The sequence below is a fragment of the Arachis hypogaea genome, chromosome 9 (assembly GCF_003086295.3).
Source record: "Arachis hypogaea cultivar Tifrunner chromosome 9, arahy.Tifrunner.gnm2.J5K5, whole genome shotgun sequence".
Taxonomy (NCBI): Eukaryota; Viridiplantae; Streptophyta; class Magnoliopsida; order Fabales; family Fabaceae; genus Arachis; species Arachis hypogaea.
The window spans coordinates 38,970,266-38,993,634 of NC_092044.1; positions in this window are offsets into that span (position 1 = coordinate 38,970,266).

Consider the following 23,369-nt stretch of genomic DNA (forward strand, 5'->3'; position numbering starts at 1 on the left):
TTGTATGAACTGTTCCAAAAACTCAGTAGGTTCTTCCTGTGGAAGACCGGAATACTGGCAATTTTACTGCACCATGATAATGAGTTGAGGATTCAACTCAAAACTACTGACTTCGATGGAGGGTATACAGATACTACTCTCGTATGAAGCAGTAGTGGGGTTAGCATATGACCCCAGAGTCTTTCTGGACTGTTCATTTCCACTTAGGTCCATGATGGAGTAAGGGAGATAATGTATATAAAAAGTTTTATTTATTTTATTATACTTATAAAAAATTTTCGAAATAATAAAATAAAATAAAAACTAAAATAAAAATAAAAAAGATTTGAAAATATTTTATGAGGATTTTCGAAAAAGTGAGGAGAGAAAAAGTGGTTAGGATATTTTTGAAAAAGATACGATTTTAAAAATCTTAAAAGGATATGGTTTGAAAAATTTTGACCAAGTCAACCCAAGGGATTCGAAAATTATGAGCAATTAAAGGAAAATATATTTTTTATTTTTGAATTTTATTATGAAAGAGAAAAACACACAAAAGACACAAGACTTAAAATTTTTAGATTCAATGCTCCTTGTTTTCGAAAATTTTAGAGGGAAAACACCAAGGCACACCAAACTTAAAAATTTTAATATCAAAACACAAAGAAGATTCAAGAACACCTTGAAGACTCACAAGAACAACAAGAAAAAAAGAAAGAACACCAAACTTAAAATTTTTCGAAAACCAATATAAAATTTTTGAAAACTAAAGAAAAATTAACAAGAGAACACCAAACTTAAAATTTGGCACAAGATTTAATAAAAGAAAAATTATTTTTGAAAAAGTTTTAAAAAGAAGATACACAATTACCAAGAACACAAGCACAATGCTCTAGCCAACTGGGCTATAAATTTAACGTGTTTTAAAAAGGTATTTTTAAGGGAAAATAAAAACATGAAATTGACACCAAACTTAGATATGAAATTAAACTCAAACAAAAGACTCCAAGAAAAAATTAAAAACTAATAAAGAAAAATAATATTTTTGAAAGATTTTTAAAAGGAATAATAAAAGATGTAATCCTAGTTACTCTAAATCAAAAAGACAAATTTTTCCTAATCTAAGTAACAAGATAAACCATCAGTTGTTCAAACTCGAATAATCCCCGGCAACGACACCAAAAACATGGTGCACGAAATTGTAAATCACACTTTTCACAACTCTTACCACTAACCAGCAACTGCACTGGGTCATCCAAGTAATACCTTACGTGAGTAAGGGTCGAATCCCACGGAGATTGTCGGCTTGAAGCAAGCTATGGTTATCTTCTAACTCTTAGTCAGGATAATAATAAATCTCAGTTTTAATTGGTAGTAAATAAAAATCATGGATTAAATAGTACTTGTTATGAAGTAATGGAGAATATGTTGGAGGTTTGGAGATACTTTATCTTCTGAATCTCTGCTTTCTCCCTGTCTTCTTCTTCACGCATGCAAGGTTCCTCCTATGGCAAGCTGTATGTTGGTGGATCACCGTTGTCAATGGCTACCATTCGTTCTCTCAGTGAAAATGGTCCAGGTGCGCTGTCACCGCACGGCTAATCATCTGTCGATTCTCACTCATGTTGGAATAGGATCCATTGATCCTTTTGCGTCTATCACTGCGCCCAACCCTTGTGAGTTTGAAGCTTGTTACAGTCATCCAATCCCTGAATCCTACTCGGAATACCACAGACAAGGTTTAGACTTTCCAGATTCTCAAGAATGCTGCCAATGGATTCTAGCTTATACTACGAAGACTCTGATTAAGGAATCCAAGAAATACTCATTCAATCTAAGGTAGAATGGAGGTGGTTGTCAGGCACGTGTTCATAGATTGAGAATGGTGATGAGTGTCACGGATCATCACATTCATCATATTAAAGTGTGAATGAATATTTTAGATAGAAACAAGCGTGTTTGAATAGAAAATAGAAATAATTGCATTAATCCATCGAGACACAGCAGAGCTCCTCACCCCCCAACAATGGAGTTTAGAGACTCATGCCGTCAAAAGGTACAAAGTTCAGATCTAAAAATGTCATGAGATACAAAATAAATCTCTAAAAGTTGTTTAAATACTAAACTAGTAACCTAGGTTTACAGAAAATGAGTAAATTGAGACAAATAGTGCAGAAATCCACTTCTAGGACCCACTTGGTATGTGCTGGGGCTGAGTTTTGAGCTTTACACGTGCATAGGCTGTTTCTGGAGTTAAACGCCAGGTTGTAACCTGTTTCTGGCGTTTAACTCCATAATGAAACATGGAATTGGCGTCAAATGCCAATGTACGTCATTTATCTTCGAGAAAAGTATGAACTATTATATATTGCTGGAAAGCCCTGGATGTCTACTTTCCAACGCAATTGAGAGCGCACCAATTGGACTCTTGTAGCTCCAAAAAATCCATTCCGAGTGTAGGGAGGTCAGAATCCAACAGCATCAGCAGTCCTTTTTTGAGCCTAAATCAAATTTTTGCTCAGATCCTTCAATTTCAGCCAGAAAATACCTGAAATCACAGAAAAACACACAATCTCATAGTAAAGTCCAGAAATTTGAATTTTTCCTAAAAACTAATAAAAATATACTAAAAATTAACTAAAACATACTAAAAACTACATGAAATTACCCCAAAAAGCGTATAAAATATCCGCTCATCAAGTTGTTCACCATGTATTCTTAGTATCAACTCGCCTTGCTCAACATCTATAAGTGCTCTGGAAGTGGCTAAGAATGGTCTCCTCAGAATGATTGGATGAAGGTAGCTTTCTTCCATCTCCAGAATAACAAAATATGCAGGGAGGAAGTATTTTCCAACCTTCACCAGTATATTTTCATCCACTCCTAGTGCTCATTTCTAGGTCTTATCAGCTAATTGAACGATCACATCTGTGGGTTTCAATTCATTAATTTGTAACTTCTTCATGAGTGATAGAGGCATTACATTTATGCTTGCTCCCAGATCACAAAAGCCTCTATCAAGCATTGTGTCTCCTATGGCACAAGGGATGTGAAAACTCCCTGGATCCTTCTTCTTTGTAGGCAAGTCCTTGTGGATGATGGAACTACATTTCTTGTTCATCATTACTGTTTGTCCTCCCTTTAGGATGCTCTTCTTGGTCAGCAGCTCCTTCATACATTTAATGTACGTGGGCATCTATTACAGGGTTTCAAGGAAGGGAATGTTGACATGAAGAGACTTAAATACATCCAGGAATCTAGTGTATGTTCTCTCCTTCTCACCTCCCCTGAGTCTCTAGGGGAATGATGCTTGTGGCACATAAGGTTTAAGGACTTCTTTCTCTTTTGGTTCCTTCCTCTGTTCAGGGCTAGTCATTTGTTCTGCCTCATCTAGCTTCTCCTTGGGAACTTTTTGGGTATGCTCTGATGGCCTACTAATTTCTTCCTCTATATCCTCTTCACTTGCAGGGGAGATTGCCTTGCATTCTTCCCATCTCACTTTTTTTGTTTCTCCTTTTGGATTCTTCTCAGTGTCGCTTAGGAAGCTGTTAGTGGGCTTAGAAATTTGCTGAGACAAATATCCTACTTGGGACTCAAGCTTCTTGATGGTCTCTCCTCGACTTTCATACTAGCCTTTACTTCATCCTTGAATGTTCTGTTATCTTGGACCTCCTTGCAACGATTTTCCAGCAAGGATTCAATCCTGGATAATTTATCATCAGATGGTGGTTACAGGTTTGAATTGGAAGGTTGAGAATGATTATTTTGAACTTGATGTGGATGCTAGGAATAAGTGTTTTGTGGGGTTTGGTATGGTCTTTGATTGGGGTGTTGGTAAGTGGAGTTGTTGAATTTGTTGGAGTTGTGGGGTCTGTGATCTTGGCTCTGGCTTTGTTAGTTTCCCCACTGGTACACGAAATCATGATACACAACTTCGTGCAACTAACCAGCAAGTGCACTGGGTCGTCCAAGTAATACCTTATGTGAGTAAGGGTCGATCCCACGGAGATTGTTGGCTTGAAGCAAGCTATGGTCATCTTGTAAATCTCAGTCAGGCGGATTCAAATGGTTCTGGAGTTTTGATAATTAAAATATAAATACACATAAAATAAAGATAGAGATACTTATGTAATTCATTGGTGGGAATTTCAGATAAGCATATGGAGATGTGTTATTCCTTCTGAATTTCTGCTTTCCTACTGCCTTCATTCAATCATTCATACTCCTTTCCATGGCAAGCTGTATGTTGGGGATCACCATTGTCAATGGCTATCTCCCGTCCTCTCAGTGAAAATGGTCCTCTATGGTTTCTGTACGGCTAATCAACTGTCGGATTTCTCATCTCGGATGAAAAATACCAGGCACAGATACCGCATGGCTAATCATATGTCGGTTCTCGATAGTGTCGGAATAAGATCCAACGATCCTTTTGTGCACTGTCACTGCACCCCACAGTTGCGAGTATGAAGCTCGTCACAGTCATCCTTTCCCAAATCCTACTCGGAATACCACAGACAAGTTTTAGACTTTCCGGATCTCAAGAATGCTGCCAATTATTTCTAGCCTATACCACAAAGGTTCTAATCTCAGATTCAGATGCCCCATTTTCAGAGGGAAAACGATGTGAATCATTGATTAGGGACCCAAGAGATATGCATTCAAGCTTGTTTTCATGTAGAACGGAAGTGTTTGTCAGGCACGCGTTCATAAGTGAGAATGGTGATGAGTGTCACTTGATCATCACATTCATCATGTTCTTGTGTGCGGATGAATATCCTGAAATAAAAATAAGCTTGAATTGAATAGAAGAACAATAGTACTTTTCATTAATACTCAAGGGAAAGCAGAGCTCCACACCTTAATCTATGGTGTGTTGAAACTCCACCGTTGAAAATACACAAGTGAAAATAGTTTAGGCATGGCCGAGTGGCCAGCCTGCAAGTCTAAGGAAAAATGTTCCAAAGATGATCTAAGGATAATCCCAAGATGTGAGTACAATAGTAAAAATTCCTATTTATACTAAACTAGTTACTAGGGTTTATAGAAATAAGTAAATGATGCAGAAATCCACTTCCGGACCCACTTGGTGTGTGCTTGGGCTGAGAATTGAAGCTTTCATGTGTAGAAACTTTTCTTAGAGTTAAACGCCAGCTTTTATGCCATCTTGGGCGTTTAACTCCAGCTTTTATCCTGTTTTTGGCTTTTAACGCCAGAATAGGGCAGGAAGTTGGCGTTTGAATGCCAGTTTGCGTCGTCAAAACTTGAGTAAAGTATGAACTATTATATATTGCTGGAAAGCCCAGGATGTCTACTTTCCAATGTAGTTAAGGATGAACCAATTAAGCTTCTGTAGATCCAGAAAATCCATTTCGAGTGCAGGGAGGTCAGAATCCAACAGCATCTGCAGTCCTTTTTTAGCCTCTGAATCAGATTTTTGCTCAGGTCCCTCAATTTTAGCCAGAAAATATCTAAAATTATAGAAAATCACACAAACTCATAGTAAAGTCCAGAAATGTGAATTTTTATTGAAAACTAATAAAAATATACTAAAAATAGCTAGATCCTACTAAAATCTACCTAAAAGTAATGCTAAAAAGCGTATAAATTATCCGCTCATCACCCACCCAAAGTTTGGATGGTTCTTCCAACCAGAATTGTAGGTCTTGGAGTATAGATCATAGGCTTGTCTTGAAGAATTTTCAATGTAATTGGCTTGTTCCCAATCAATTCCTTCCTCTGTATTCAACTCTGCTTGTGCTGATGGTTGGGTGTGGATTGCTACAACTTGGTTCTCCTCCATCTTCTTGGTAAGATTAGCTAGTTGCTTAGTGATCATCTTATTTTGAGCCAGAATTGTATCCATGTGGTTCAATTCCATCACCCCTCTATTGTTGCTTCTCTCAGAGGCATAGAAATATTCATTAGCCACTGTTTCAATGACATCAATGGCTTCCTCTATGGTATTTTTCTTGTTGAGAGAGACACCAGAAGAATGGTCTAGAGCCTTTTTTGACTCATACGATAGCCCCTCATAGAAGATATGCAGTTGCACCCACTCATTGAACATCTCTGGCGGGCACTTCCTTGTCAACTCTTTATACCTTTCCCATGCTTTATAAAGGGTTTCACCATCCTGCTGTCTGAATGTCTGAACCTCTGCTCTCAACTTATTGACTCTTTGTGGAGGGTAGAATCTTGCCAAGAATTTATTCACCACAACTTCCCAAGTTGTCAGGCTCTCCTTGGAAAAGGATTCTAACGACTTTGATGCTTTATCCCTTAGAGAGAAGGGGAACTAAAGCAATCTGTATGTGTCTAGATGCACACCATTGGACTTTACTATATCACAGATTCGTAGGAATGTGGTTAGGTGTTGGTTGGGGTCTTCTTGAGCACTTCCTCTGAAAGAACAATTATTTTGAACCAGAGTAATGAGTTAAGGCTTTAATTCAAAGTTATTGGCATGGATGGTTGACTTTAGAATTCTGCTACCGTAGTTTCTTGGGTTTGGATTGATGTAAGAGCCTAAAACTCTTCTCTCATTGCCAGCATAATTGGCTGCACCTTCTCTGGCATGATTATGCACCTCTCCCTCAGGGTGGTTCTCCATATCATCCTCTATATTTATATCTGAGTCCTCCTCTTCTTCCTCTGCACCAATAGCCTTTTTCCCTCTTGATTCCTTCCTTAATCTAAGGAAAATCTTCTCAGCTTCACTATCAAAAGAATTTGAAGTTTCTCCTTTTCTACCTATCATACACTTAGCAAACAAAAAGCAAACAGCAAGTGGAAAACTCACAGTTAATGAAAATTGTGGTTAGAGCAATTAAACAAATAGTTAGTGGGATTAGTGAATTAGTTGAGCTGGAAAGTAAATGAACAAAAAAATGACTAAAAATGTAGAAGAAAATAACAGTAAACAACAAAATAAAAATGCTCAATCTAGTTATCCTCTAATTTATTCATTGTCAATACAAAACCAATCCCCGGCAACGGCGCCGTAAACTTGATAAAAGAAAATTTGTCTCTCAACAAATTTCCACTGGCAAGTGCACCGAATTGTCGTCAAGTAAAATCTCACAATAGAGTGAGGTCAAATACCACAAGGATTGGTTGGTTGATCAATTTTAATTAGAGAATTGTTCTAGTTGAACTGAATCAGAATTTGAATTTAAGTAGCAGAATGTAGAATTGGCAGAAAACTTAAAGAGCAAGAAATGTAAATAACTGAATGTAAATGACAGAAATTAAATGGCAGAAGAGAAATTGCAAGGAAATTAAATGGGAATGGGGTAACTGAGCATTAAAGTAAATTGCAGAACTAAAGGGAATGGGTAAGATCAGAAGTTAGAAGTTCATTGGGGTCAGGAGATGTTAGAATCGTCCGGATCAATTTCATTTTCATCTCTTCCTCAATCAATGCATTCATTGATCTCCGTGGCAATCTTAAGTGATTGGATCCCAATTCCTTGGCAATTTAGTCTCTCTAAGCTTGAACAATTGCCCAAGTCCTTGATTTAATTGCTCATAGAAAGAGATGAAGTATGGTCACTGATTATACCACAAGTATTTCCAAATCAAAGTATTGGTAGGATTAAATGTCACAATATCCATCCAAAACCCAATCCGGTCCAACATGAGAAAGAATTTCTAGCATGATCTCCTCATTCTTTTTCCAAGGTTCAGAGGAGATCCAATTATGGATAGCTTCTCTTCCAAGACAACTACCCAACTAGATGAAGATCGAAAGCTTTCTAGCAAAATCCAGAGAAAAGAAAGAAGAAGAAGAATGAAAACTAGTTTTGATCCATTGAATTATAACAGAGCTCCCTAACCCAATGAAGTGGGTTTAATTGTTCATAGCTCTCTGAATGGAAATTAAAATCAAAAGTGCTTTGTAGTAAACCGAAAGTACAAAGAAAAGGAAATTCTGTAGAGTTACAGTACTGAAAGTGTGTGTAAAAGTCCTTTCTAAGTTAAACTCTAAGCTATTTATACACATTCTCCAATTGGCTTTCAAGTCTTTGGATTGGGCTTTTGGCCCTTGTTAAAACAGATTGAATTGGCTATCAATGTTGTTGAGGAGAGAGAGGCACTCAATTGTGCAGTTCTGATATCAACGTTGGGGTCAACATTTTTCTGCAAACGTTGGGTCCAACGTTCTTAGGAAAAATGGATTTTGGGCGTTTTGAGCAAAGTTTGACTCAACGTTGGGTTACCAATGTTCGCTTGTCCACGCGTACACGTGGGTGGTACATTCTACCACTTCATGCGTCTGAGCTGCCCGTGCGTGTGCGAGTTTGGGAACAGGATGCACATCCACGCGTACGCGCTATTGACGCGTGCGCGTGGATGAAAATTCCCCAATTCTAGTTTTGAAAAGTTATCGAAAACGTTGGACTTAGCATTTGATTGGCAACGTTCCCTCCAAAGTCGGATTACCCATGCGTGCGCCTCACCTACGCGTGCGCATGAATTGCCCAACTTCACGCTCACGCGTACGCGTCGATTACGCGTGTGTGTCGATGCGATTTTTCAAACTCCAAAATTGAACCTTGTATCGCGAACGTCGGCCTCAACGTTGGCTTGGCAATGTTACCTCCAACCTTGGCCTATCCACGCGTGCGCATTACCTGCGCGTACGCGTGGATTGTGTTTTTCAATTTTTCAGAAGACACAATGTTAGGGGCAACGTTGGTATACCAACGTTCCCTCTAACGTTGGTACCAAAACTTTGTAGAGCCTTGCCCTTCCTCTTAACGTTTGAGGCAACGTTGGTGGTCCAACTTTGGCCACCAACTTTGCTTCCTCTTCCTTTTTTCATGGCCATTCTTCAACTTCTCTCCATGCCTTTCTTCACCTATCATCAACCAATATATGCATCAAAGCTTTGCTAAGATCACAAGAGATTGCATCATTCTTAGAACACATGTAATTATGGTATAAATCTCATGAAAATGCATCAATTTAATCATGTTTGAATGAATCAAGGCATGCATGAACTGTTCATCCAAACACTTACTTATTGCTCAAGAAAGTGCATAAAACCTACTAAAACAAAAGAAAAGGCTAGTGAAACTAGCCTAAGATGCCTTGGCATCACCAATCCAGAATAATTTCAATGCAGAAACTAAGGCCTTTATATAGGCTTTCCTAAATTACAAATTGAAATGAAATTGAAAGCAAATTACAATCAAATTAACTATTCTAGATGATTCTTGTGGCCTTGATTGGTTGACAATTGTGGGCTTGCTTGCTTGAGAGGTGAATGCATGCTTCAGGGGCATTGATGAAGTTTAATTAGTGTTGATCTAGAATTTCTCAAAATAAGATCACTTCGTTTCAAGTATAGCTAAATCAACAACTAACTCTCAACATCAAAGTTTAGATGATATTCAAATGCAAAACATAAACCAAGATTGGGAGTAATTCAACCTTAGGTCGTCTTCCCTAGGAACTAGTGGCAACACTGCATACAAAATTGGTTGTGAAGATCAAAAGGGGTTTTCAATAATAAGGAAGCAAACAAATAAAGAGATAAAAGAACTAGACAAAATTGCAATTAATAAACTAATAAAGGAATAAAAGAACTACGTTTGCAATATAAACAAGTAAGACTATAAAGTGATGAAAATGTGATTTAAAACATAAATGAACCTTGACTTGGGATGAGTTATTGAATCCCTTCCTTGCCATAACCACAACTATGATAATTATGATGGATTAATCTCACTAAGTCAACCCTTAACATCGAAGGATAAGTCAAGTGAGCATAATTGTTATTAATCCACAAATCCTAGCTAACTTACTAATTACCTTAGTAAAAAGCTAGCGTTAGTGGAAACAATAACAACTAACAACCCAAGAATAATCACTAAATGCTGGACATTATGCCTCTAGTAATCCATAAACTCATTTTTCCCAAGCCAAGGGGTGGAAATTACCCCATAATCAAAATTGGCATTTCATCAAACACATAGAGGGCATAAACATAAAACATGGAAAAATTGGTAAAGCTATGAACCATAAATGCTCAAAATCAATGAAAGCAACTCAACAAACATATAAAAGTCATCAAACATCAAATTAAACAACTAGGAATCAAAATTGCAAGAAAATGTAAATGTTGACAAAGGAAATTAAAGTAGAAGAAAGTGTAGAACAAGTAGTGTAATTGAAAGAGACAATTAAAGAAATACTTACAATGTAAATTGCAAAATCCAAAAGCAAGCCTTGAAGTATAAAATGCTACAACCCTAACTAAACCCTAAGAGAGAATTTCCTAATCTACACTACTCCTACTCCTACTATGTAAAACTATGGAAAATTATGTCTAAGTCCTAATGCCTTCAAATGTGTTGAATTCCCCTTCATATAGCATCAAAATTCAACCTTCAAGCCTTCCAAAATGGGCCAAGAGGCCTCTAAATTCGCGCAGCACATGTTTCATTAATGCAATCACGTGCAAGGACCTGTGTGGGCGCACAGGCATGTGCATCCGCACACTCGGCTGAAAGTTGACCTGTGCATATGCACAGGTGCTTGTGCGCATGCTTTCTTCCACTTTTGGCCATCTATTCTTGCCTAAATGACCTGAAATTACTCAACAAACAAGTCATGGCATCGAATGGCATAATAGTCGGATTAAATTACTCAATTTAGGCACAAAAATTGCATGTTTTCACATTTAGGGTCAAATTGGGGATAAAACACAAAAAGTATGCTATTTTGGTGCTTAAGTGTGAGTTTATGTGCTAGAATCCATCCAAATCAAGTCAGAATATCTCATCAAATATGGACTCATCAATTTCCCCACACTTAAACAATAGCATGTCCTCATGCTAAACTAACAAGGAAAATGATGTAAAAAGGGGGTAATCAACTTATTGAATACAACTATCTATCTATAGTATCATATTTATTTAGTGAAAACAAACAATCAAATTCCCAAGCAAGTATATAGACATATAGGGCTAAGCAAAGAATTAATCTAATGCAAGCAAAATCTAAAGAATTGATTCAACTCATCAAAATGAAGCAACTTGCAAGAATGCATGATAATAAGTATAGAAACATAGAGTTGAGTGATCAAACCCTCTCCAGATATGTATACACTCTCAACGCTCAGTGTTTTAGGGTTTAATCACTCAAATCTCCTCCTAATCATACTTTCAAGGATTCACTTTTCATCTAACAATCAACAAATATATGATGCATGAGTGCAAGTATCATGAGGTCTTTAGAGGGTTGTAATGGGGTTAGGGTTAAGGTAGGATAAATAGGCTAAATGGACTAAGGAATTAGATCTTTGATTAGCTCAAGTGTCCAACTCAACCTATATCAACCAAATAACAAAATATGCGACCTAACTTCCCATAATCACACTATTTATACACATTCATGCATCTTTTTCATACAAGTCCACCTATGCATTTCTTATTCATCATTTTTTTTCTTTGGGGCAACCTTTGTCCCTCCTTATTATTATTTATTATTATTTCTTCAGATATTTTTTTATTTCTTTTTTTTTCTTTTTCTATGATCAATGCATATGGTTAAAGCGAATTGATACATGAATGTGCACCCATTTTCCAAAAATTTTCTCTTTCAATGCATACCCAATACAAACTTTTTCATTCACTACCAATGTTTTCCAAAATTCCCCCATACTTAAATGAAACACACTCTTCAACCTAAGCTAATCAAAGATGCAATTCAAGGTACTTCATGGTTTTTCACTTAGGGTTGTGATGTGCTAACAATTAAAACAAAGGGAATTAAGAGGCTCAAAAGGGGTTAACAAAGGTAGATGCAATCGTAGGTCCATATGGGTGGCAGTGGTGGAAATTGGCAGATTAAGAATTATTAAGAAAAATAGCATTGCAAGTACAGCTCTTAACCAGCAAAAATCCACTTGTCAATTTAGAAAAGAGTTGTCACAAATTTTAGAAATAAAATACTGGGAGTATGAGTCCTAGGTCGTCTCCCAACGAGTTGCAGACAGATGTGCTATTTTATTAATCAGAGGTTTTTCAAAATGTTTTTGAGTTTGATAAATAGGACATTAAATCAGAGAATTTATGTAATTCAAATAAAAACCTTGACCGGGAGAAGATCAAGTGGAAGTTCTATCCTTGTTGGATTTTTCTCAAGATCAATTGGTAACTGGTAGTTATTTCCACTTAGTTATCCTTTATTGAGTAAAGGAAATTCAAGTAAGTTGGAAGTCATCTTCTATTCACAAGTCCTAATCCTCTCCCTTGGGAAGGATCAGCGTTAGTGACTAGAGATTCAACCAACAATAAACCCAATTACAATTTGACTCTTGAGTATTCCAACTCAAGGTTCTCCTTTTAATCAACTCCCAATCAAGTTGGGAAACTACTCCATTATCATAAATGTAGACTCCACAAAATTAAAAAGGAAAATAAAAAGAGACATGATAAACAATAATCAAATAGATCAATTAAACATAAAAATAGTCTTCGTATTAATAAACTCTAAAAATAATCCAATTGTAACTCTGGACAAATTAAGGATATGAAAGAGTAAGTGAAAAGTAAGTAAACAAACTAGAATGACCAGTTCCGGAAGTAGACTCTTCTCAATAACCAAAGCCAAATCTTCAAATCCTAAACTATGAGTGTAAAGAAAAACCTAGAGGAAGAGGTGGAATTCTCTCTCTAGATCCAAAAAACTAAAATTATGCCGAATAAAAAATTATCTTCAGTCTCTGCATGTTCCCTGGCTCTAATCAGCGTTTCTGGGCCGAAAGCTGGGTTAAAACACGGCCCAGAATCCACACCAGCAATTTCTGTAAATTCTGCAGATCGCGCACGTCACGCGACCGCGTCGTCTACGCGTTCGCGTCATCCAGCGTTTTTCCATGACATGCGTGCGCGTCATCCATGCATTCGCGTCACTCGCGCAGATTCCAATCCACACGCTCATGTCAGGCATGCGTTCGCGTTACTGTGATTTTTTTTCATTTCACGCGGACGCATGAGTCATGCGCCCGCGTCACGTCTCGCGGGTCATCTCCTCAATTTCTTGTATTCCTTCCATTTTTGCAAGCTTCCTCTCTATTCTCTAAGCCATTTCTGCCCTATGAAGCCTAAAACACTTAACGCACAGATCACATCATCGAATGGTATGAAAGAGAAATTAAAATACACGATTTAAAGCTTTAAGAAGCAAGTTTTCAATCCTAGAACAATTTTGGGAAGGACTTGTAATATCATGCTAATCATATGAATAAGTGGGTGAAAGACTTGATGAAACCACTCAATTAAACACAATATAAATCATAAAATAATGGTTTATCAACCTCCCCACACTTAAACATTATCAACCTATATGAATGCAACTATATGATTTTGTCTATTCGGTTAAAAGCAAATAAGTTCTCTTAAGACAAACATAGATCAAATTCCACTAATTCAAATCATACAGTAAAAGCAAGTAAATTTGTAAGAAGACAGCTCGTGAAAGCAGGGAACATAGAATCAAGCATTGAACCCTCACTGATGGTGTGTGTGCACTCTAATCTCTTTAGTGTATAGGGTAATCACTATATCCTTCTTTAATCATGCTTTCTAACTTTGTTCTTCACCTAACCAATCAACAATATTTAATATACCAATGCAAACATCATGAGGTCTTTTCAAGGTTGTAATGGGGCTAAGGTAGAGGTAAGGGTGTACATATGGCTAAGTGAGCTTATAAATTGAATCTTTAATTAACCTAAGCTCTTACCTAACATACATATACTCTATATAACTTTAGAATCATGCCTAGCTACTCAAAAATTCTTTATTTTGCATTACCTACTCACGCATCAGCTTTTCTTTAATTTTTATCACATATGCATTGATTTTTTTATTAGCTTAACATTGGGGTAATTTTGTCCCCTTATTTATTCATTTATTCTCTTTTTTTTTTGAGATGTAAAAATAACATATTAATGCATATGAAGTTTTTGATTTCCTATTTTACGTGAATGGGTACCCAAATTCCCATTATTTTATCAAGACACATTCCCTTATTAACCCTTGTTCCTACAATCTTCCCATACTCAATTAACACACAATTTCTATCTTAAGCTAACCAAAGATTTAATTGGAATATTTAATTGTTTTTCCGCTTAAGGCTAGTAATATGGTAAAATGTAGAACAAATGGGATTTAAAAGGGCTCAAAGTGGCTAACAAAGGTAATTTAAAGGGTAGGCTTATTCGGGATAAGTGAGCTAAACAAAAATGGCCTCAATCATATGCATGCAAATAACACATTAAACATAGGATGGAACAAAATAAAGATTACAATAATAGAGAAGTATACACACAAGAATAAAATATTACGGTTAAATAATGTAACCATGCAATTAAGCTCAAGGTCTTACAGGTTGTGTGTTCTTTAGCTCCAAAACCATGTTCCAATTTACAATTTTCAAAAAAGTTTAACATCTAAGTTTTAATTTAAATTAGTGAAATTTTTCAAAAATAGGGTCTTAAAAGAAACTTATTATATTTCAACTAAATGGAACATGCATGCAAATAATCCTTACTTCTAAACAATCTATCCTAAAGAAAAACTGACTAAATATCCTACTTTATTGATGTTAGGGAAGAGAAATTACCTCCGGAAGTCAGGTACTGACTAACCTCCCCATACTTAAGGCTGTGCACCATCCTCGGTGCCATCTGTCAGGAAAAAAGGTGGGCTGGTAGCAGTGTCTCCATAGTCGGGACCGTCATGGCTCCCTGTGCTGGTAAAGAAAGTGGAGTCCGGAGTGTCTGGGACTTTGTCAGGTCTGTGGTTGCCTGTGAGTAGCTCCTTGAGGTATTTGAATCGGCACTGATTGTGGCATTCTCATAGCTTCGCTTTTTGGTCTTGCTAGTCCAACCTTTCCAGTATTTGATAGAGCAGCTGACTTGTTGAAAGTGCTTGTGGTGTGGAAGGGGGAATGTCTGTAGCTTGTTCTGCGGACTGGCTGGTAGTGGCTGTTGAAGCCTGAGATATTTCCCGTTAGGGACGTACTGATCATCCCATGGAAGCATGGCCTTGGTGTCCCTAGCTCTGTAGGAGACTTCGGCTGCTGAGATAAGATCTGAGACCAAGGCGGGAAAAGGTAAGATGTCCGCAATTTATACATGTCCCATGGCATTCCGGATGTGTCTTGGTAGGTTTAGAGGCTGGTCTGTAAGGATGCACCATAGTAGAACGGCCATGTCTGCAGTGAAGGAGGACTCATGAGTGCTTGAAAAGACGTAATGGGACATAATCTGTGCCCATACGCGAGCCTCCAAGGTAAGTGCGGAAGCTGATAGGAATGATGGTATCCATAAATCCATCTGCTGCTAGGTTGTGAGATAACACTGAGAATAGTGTCCCAGTCGAATTGGTATGTCTGGCGCTTGAGTGAGACTTCTTGGAATGCGTCCAATCCTTCTGGAGCAGGGGGAAGATCTAGAGCTCGTTGAATGGCCTCTTTTGTAATGGGGACTTGCTTCTGACTGACATAGATAGACTGTAGGGTTGGCAAGTGAAAATTGGAGTAGAATTCAACTACCCATGAAAGATTAACCTGCCGTAGCTGTCTTTGTAGGAATCCCCATTATCGTCGCTCAATTCGTGGCTCAACAAATTCAGCAATACGGGTCGGGAGGATAAGAAGGTATTCGTTGTTGTAATTCCTTTATTCCAAGATGGAGAACATCTGCTCACAGTAGCGGTTGGGAAATCGCGCAGTGTCCTTTGCTGGGAAGGCTTTCTCTTTTTCATCGACCTTGATAATCCTCCTAAATCTTTTTGTTGAGGGCTTAACTGCAGTTGAAGATGGCTCTGCCACTAATGCTCTTTTTGTTCCTTTCCTTGCTGGTGGTTTGGGAGTAGCTTTCTCCTTTCCTTTCTTGGTGGCCATCCTGAAAGGGAAAGAGTAAGGACGTTAAAACTTTAAGGGTTAGAGCAAGGAAGAGAACGGAAAAGGTGGTAATCAATGCACAGTAAAGAAGAATGACATTAACACATGGTCATGACTACATGTGAAAAGTCATCAATGGAAATATAGCAAGGGCATGTGATGACAGTTAAATGCAAGGTATTTATTGGCATGCCGGCAAAGGCATGAGTAGCATAGACCAAGCATTCAATGTCCAAGTTAGATTACCAAGTCTTTCAAACTAACAATATGTTTGTAATAACAATTATATTTAATTAATAAAATATAAAAAGGATTTTGTGAAAAGCAAGCATTTAGAGTAGTAGAATAAAAGAAATCTAAATATAGTGCACATTGCCATACGGGCGTTTTCGCAAACACATAGCAGCATGGGAAATAAGTTGTGGAAAGTATTAAATTAAACATGCAGGCAACCCTATAAAAAGTGATATATAATTGTCAAACAATTCCTAATAAACCACAAGCAAAATATAGAGGAGAATGACCAAAATAAATTTCCAACACCAATTAAAAGAAAAAGAAAGAAAAAGAAAGCATAGATAATGAAAGTAAAAAGAAAAAGAAGAAGAAAACATAAAAAGAAGAATAAGAATAGAAAAGTAAAGAGGGAAGAATAAAAGAAAAGACCTTGATGATGGTGGTGAGAAAGAGAAAGTAGAAAGTGAAAAAAAGAAATAAGAAGGGGGAAGAAAAATTAGGATTTGGGGAAGAAAAGATAAGATATTTTGGCTAATCTGGATAAGTTGTGCGGCACAGTCAACGCGGACACGTAAGTCACGCGTTCGCGCAAATAGCGCTTATATGAAGTGACGCGGACGCGTCGGTCACGCGGATACGTGACATGATTTGTGCTAATGGTGCGAGAGCAGCCTCGTGTTCGCACAACTCTGTGTGAAACTCATTTTGTCAAATTTTAGGGTGACGCGTTCGCGTGGTTGACGCAATCGCGTGAATGGCCAAATTTTGAAAACGACGCGTTCACGTGGAGCACGCGTTCGTGTGGTAGGGCTTGTGCTTCTAGCGCGAGTCCAGCCCAATTCCAGCTCAACTTACTGCCATACACCCATTTACGTCGATTTTACAGGGCCACACATTCGCGTGAGTGACGCGGACGCGTGGGGAGGCTATGTCGCAAACGATGCGAATGCGTTAGTGACGCGGTCGCGTGGGCGAGTTTGTGCCACAGGCACGCCTCCAACCACACTTTCGCGTGACTCTCTGTTCAATCTTATTTTCTTCCCAACGCACATATGACGCAGACGCGTCGGAGACGTTGTCGCATCGCATGCATTTTTTTATATGCAATATGCAAATGTAGATGCAAACTATAGGCACTAGTTGATGACAAGTCATCTTAGACTAGTTTCACTAGTCTTTTTCTTTGTTTTCATTAGGTTTTATGCACTTTCTTCCATTCTAAGTAAGTGATTTGGAATGGAAATGCATGACTTCTTTGAATTAAACAACCACCATCTAATTGATGCTAAATCATGAGGTTTAGGCTAAAATTAATTGATTTTTAATGATTTATAAACCTTGTGAATTTGGTGATACTTTGAGTGGTTGTTTTGATTTCTTGTAGGTAAAGAAAAGAAGAAAAGAAGAAAGCGTGGCTTAAGAAGTGTGGTTCAAGGAAAAGAAAAGTGTGGCAAAGAACATAAGGAAGTGTGGCACATGAAAGGAGCACAAAGGAAAATTCCAAGGAGGCAATGTTTCAATGCTCTGCTCACCTTGTGAGCTGAGCATAATTTGAAGCAAAGAAACAAGGAAGGGAAAAACAATGCTCAGCTCACCAAGTGAGCATTATCGGGCATTCATCAAAAGAAAATCAAAGGAAATAAGTTGCCAATGCTTGCTCCAAGGTTTGAACCCATGACCTAAGGGAAGGGGGGAAGCGCTACTCACAAGGAAAACAAGCCAAAAATTGGCAAATTGCCACCACCAGGATTCAAACTCAGCACCTAGAGGAAGTAAGGATCAAAGGCGCTACATGAAACCCAAGGAAATGGCATAGCGCATGCTTCCCTCAAGTTTCGAACCAAGGACCTTCCCTTGGATGCCTCAATGCTCAGCTCACTTGGAGAGCTGAGCGCTACACATGGTGCATCACACAAGGAATTGACACGGACCAAGGGAGGGCAGCGCGCAACAAATGACACGGGCCAGGGAGATGGAGCACGCATCATCACAAGGCAAGGAGCACAAGGCGCACACAAGACATGCACCAAGGCACCAATGCTCAGCTCACTTTGTGAGCTGAGCATTCCCCTGGTACCCTCCCCAACATTGCACGCTACAAGGAACCCACACACAAGGCCTCAATGCTCAGCTCAACTTGTGAGCTGAGCATCACCCTGGAAGCAAATTCTTCATGGGCTGAAAAATCAATCAAAAATCCAATTAAATTCAAATCTTCACCAAATCAAAAGCCCATCCAAATTCCAAAATCCAAGAATAGAAAGTGTATAAATAGGAGCTAGTTTGATGTAATAAAGACCTCTAGAATCACTTTTAAATTTTCTTTTTTTACTTTCATTTTCATTTTAAGCTTTTACTTTTGAATTTAGATCTTAGAGAATTGGGAAGGAGAATTGATCTCTCTTCTTCCTTGTTCTTGCTTGAGCACTCTTTAATTTTCTTGCTTTGGAACTTGGGTGAAGAATTGAAGAATTTCTGTTTCAATCTCACCTTGTGATCTCTTGTTTTACTTTTCTGCATAATTGAATTTCAATCTCTATTTACTGCTTCATCTTCTACTCTTTCTGCAATCTACTTTCCTTTATTTCTTTTGCAATTGTTCTTGTTGGATCAAGGAAGGATTTAAGATCTAGACTTGTTATCTAGTCTCTTCCACTCCTGAGATCTTCAACCTCTTTTAAATTGCTGCAAATTAAGCATCGCTTACTTTCTGTTTTTAAATTTTCAAAGCATTTTTACTCTTCTGTTTGAGATCTACTCTAATTCAATTCATCTTCTACTTGTCTGTTTATTGCAATTCACTTTTGCTTGTTTAAATTCTGCAATCCCAATTCCCAGTTCCTTTTATGATTCAAGCAATTTACATTTCTTGCACTTTAAGCTTCAGCCATTTATATTTCTTGAAATCTAAGTTTCTGCAATTTAATTTACTTGTCCTTTAAGATTCAGCACTTTTACTTTCTGTTATCTTTAATTCACTGCAAATCTTCCCTCTCCCTTTACATTTCACGAAATTTAGTTTCTGCCAATTACAAACAACTCAACCAATACTTGATTCGCTTGACTAAATCAACCACTAAACCAAAATTGCTCAATCCATCAATCCCTGTGGGATCGACCTCACTCTAAGTAAGTTTTATTACTTGATGCGACCCGGTGCACTTGCCGGTGAGTTTTGTGTCGGATCGTTTTCCGCACATCACTAGTACTGAGAAGAGTTATTGAAAAAGGGAATTACGGAGAGGGAAAAGAACGATCATACCATGGTGGGTTGTCACCCACCCAGCACTTTGCTTTAACATCTTTAAGTTGGACACTCCACTAGCTCAGTCCTCTGCTGTGGGTGGATCTTCCAAGAGGAAGATCTCTAGCTCCTTCTTTTTCGCCATCTTTTCGCCATGAAATAACATCAAGCGATGTCCATTGACCTTTATAAGTTCAGAGCTTGAAGGATGGCTCAAGTGAAAGACTCCGTATGGCTCCGCCCTCTCTACTCGATAGGGACTGTCCCATTTGGATCTCAACTTGCCTGGCATGAGCCGCATTCTGGAGTTGTAAAGGAGGACTAAGTCCCCAGGTTGGAACTCTCTTCTCTTGATGTTCTTATCATGCACAGCTTTCACCTTCTCTTTATACAGCCTGGAGTTTCCATAAGCTTCTAGCCGAAGGTTCTCTAATTCTTGCAGTTGCAACTTCCGTTCAGCTCTGGCTTTCTCAAAGTCCATGTTGCATTCCTTTACCGCCCAGAAGGCTTTGTGTTCTAACTCAACTGGGAGATGATAGGCCTTTCCATAAACTAAGCGGAAAGGACTCATCCCGATTGGTGTCTTGTATGCTGTCCGATATACCCAAAGCGCATCTTGGAGCCTGGTGCTCCAGTCCTTTCTATGAGGCTTGACTATCTTTTGCAGTATGCGCTTTATCTCTCTGTTAGACACCTCAGCTTGCCCATTAGTCTGGGGGTGATAGGATGTTGATACTTTATGAATTATCCCATGCCTCTTCAGTAATCTTGTTAGTCTCCTGTTACAAAAGTGAGTGCCTTGATCGCTCACGATTGCTCGTGGTGATCTAAAGCGACAAATAATAAGGTTTCTAACAAAGGAAACAACAGTGTTAGCATCATCAGTACAGGTTGGAATTTCTTCCACCCATTTAGAAGCATAATCTACAGCTAACAGTATATAAAGGTGACCATTAGAATTTGGAAATGGACCCATGAAGTCAATGCCCCAAACATCAAAAATTTCATAGAAAAGCATAATTTGTTGGGGCATTTCATCCCTCTTGGATATATTACCAAATCTTTGGCAAGGAGAACAAGATTTACAAAGGTCATCAGCATCTTTAAAAAGAGTAGGCCACCAGAATCCACAGTCTAAAACTTTTCTAGCTATTCGTTGTGAGCCAAAATGTCCTCCACTCTTAGATGAGTAGCAGGCCTCTAAAATGGACAGAAATTCTGATTGAGGTACACACCGTCTAATTACCTGGCCAGCACCACACCTCCATAGATATGGATCATCCCATATATAATATTTGGACTCGCTTTTCAGCTTGTCTCTCTGATGCTTAGTAAAATCGGGAGGAAAAGTGTGGCTAACTAGATAATTAGCTACATGTGCATACCAAGGAACTACTTCAGATACTGCCTGTAAGCTATCAAATGGGAAAGTATCATTGATAGAAATGGATTCATCTTTAATGTGCTCAAGGCGACTCAAGTGGTCTGCCACTAAATTTTGGTTACCACTCCTATCCTTAATTTCTAAATCAAATTCTTGCAACAGTAGCATCCAACGTATTAGCCTTGGTTTAGACTCCTTTTTAGCTAATAAATATTTTAGAGCTGTATGGTCTGAGTACACTACTACCTTTGTACCAAGTAAATAGGCTCGAAATTTATCCAGAGCAAAAACAATAGCTAGAAGCTCTTTTTCAGTAGTAGTGTAATTAGATTGAGCAGCATCTAAAGTCTTAGATGCATAAGCAATTACAAAAGGATCGTTACCTTCATGCTGAGCTAGTGCTACTCCTACTGCATGATTGGAGGCATCACACATGATTTCAAATGGTTGACGCCAGTCTGGTCCCCTCACAATTGAAGCTTGAGTCAGGGTGATCTTCAGCTTATCAAACGCTTATTTGCAGTCCTCACTGAACTTGAACTCAATATCTTTCTCCAGTAGTCTGGATAAGGGTAGTGCTACCTTACTGAAGTCCTTAATAAATCTCCTGTAAAAACCTGCATGGCCAAGGAACAAACGGACTTCCCTCACAGAGGAGGGATAAGGTAAACTAGAAATAACACCCACCTTTGCTGGGTCTATGGAGATACCAGTATCAGAAACAACATGTCCTAGAACAATTCCTTGTTTCACCATAAAATGACACTTTTCAAAATTTCAAACAAGGTTTGAACTAACACACCTGTCTAATACTCTAGATAAACTATCCAAGCAAAGGCTAAATGAATCACCATATACGCTAAAGTCATCCATAAAAACTTCCGTACAGGTCTCAATGAGATCAGAGAAAAGACTCATCATACACCTTTGGAAAGTAGCTGGTGCATTGCATAAGCCAAAGGGCATTCTCTTATAAGCATAGGTCCCAAAAGGATATGTAAAAGTGGTCTTTTCCTAATCTTCAGGAGCTATATGGATTTGAAAATAACCTGTATAATCATCTAAAAAGCAGTAATGAGATTTACCTGACAGGCGATCAAGCATCTGATCAATGAATGGCAAGGGGTAATGATCCTTGCGAGTGGCTTGGTTGAGACGCCTGTAGTCAATGCAAACTCTCCATGAGTTCTGCACTCTGGTTGTCAGAAGTTCTCCCTGCTCATTTCTTATTGTTGTAACTCCAGACTTCTTGGGCACCACGTGCACTGGGCTGACCCATTTGCTATTTGAAATGGGGTAAATGATATCTGCTTCAAGTAGTCTGGTTACTTCCTTATTGACAACTTCTAAGATGGTTGGACTCAATCTTCGCTGAGGTTGACGGATAGGCTTTGCTCCTTCTTCTAAGAATATTCTCTGTTCATAAACTTATGGACTGATGCCTACTATATCCGCCAAGCTCCATCCAATTGCTTTCTTATGCATCCTCAATACACTAAGCATTTGTTCTTCTTGTTGGGAAGTGAGCTCCCTTGCAATGATAACTGGAAACTTCTGCTTGTCCTCAAGGTAAGCATACTTGAGATGTGGAGGAAGGGTCTTTAATTCCATTTTCTGCTCATGGCTTTGCTCTGGATCATCTGGGGCTGGTAAAAATGGTAACAAATCTTCAGTATGTTCAGAGGGTGTCTCCACACTTGGATCTTGCTCCATGTGACTCTCTTCCATTTCTTTCTGGTGAGTTGTAGCTATAATTTCATCAATGATGTCGCATTGGAATATGGAGTGATCTTCTGGGGGATGCTTCATAGCTTCATCCAAATTGAAGCTCACTGTTCTGCCATCTACCTCAAAAGAATAGGTTCCCGAAAAGGCATCCAGCTTGAACTTCGAAGTCTTCAAAAACGGTCTTCCAAGTAGGATTGATGAAGGCTTTCCTGAGTCATTTTGGGGAATCTCCAATATATAGAAGTCAATGGGAAACGTGAGCCCCTTAATGCTCACTAACACATCTTCAGCAATTCCAACCACTGTAATAATGCTTTTATCTGCTAACACAAAATGAGCTGCCGACATTTTTAAGGGAGGGAGCCTTAAAGCATTATATATAGACAAGGGCATAATACTCACGCACGCTCCTAAATCATACATACAGTCAGAAAAGATCACACCTCCAATGGTACAATTAACCATACATGGGCTTAGATCACTATATTTTTTTGGTATATTTCCCATTAAAGCAGATATAAAACTACCTAAAGGAATAGTTTCTAATTCATTAATTTTATCTTTATGTATGCACAATTCTTTTAGAAACTTTGCGTATTTAGGTACTTGCTGAATAACAACAAAAAGGAGAATGGTTACCTCAACCTTTTTGAGATTTCTACCATTTTGGGATCAAGTTGCATCTGCTTTCTGGATTTCATAGCAAGGTGTGGAAATGGAATAGGAGTGGCATCTCGTACAGCTTCAGCTTGTTGGGGTTCTACATTCCTTGGTTGGGCTGCTTCTGCTTCCGCCATGCCTTGTGCTTCATCTTCTTCTTCAATATTCTCTACCTCAACCATGTCCTCAGCTAGGGCATGTTCTAGTGGGCTTGGC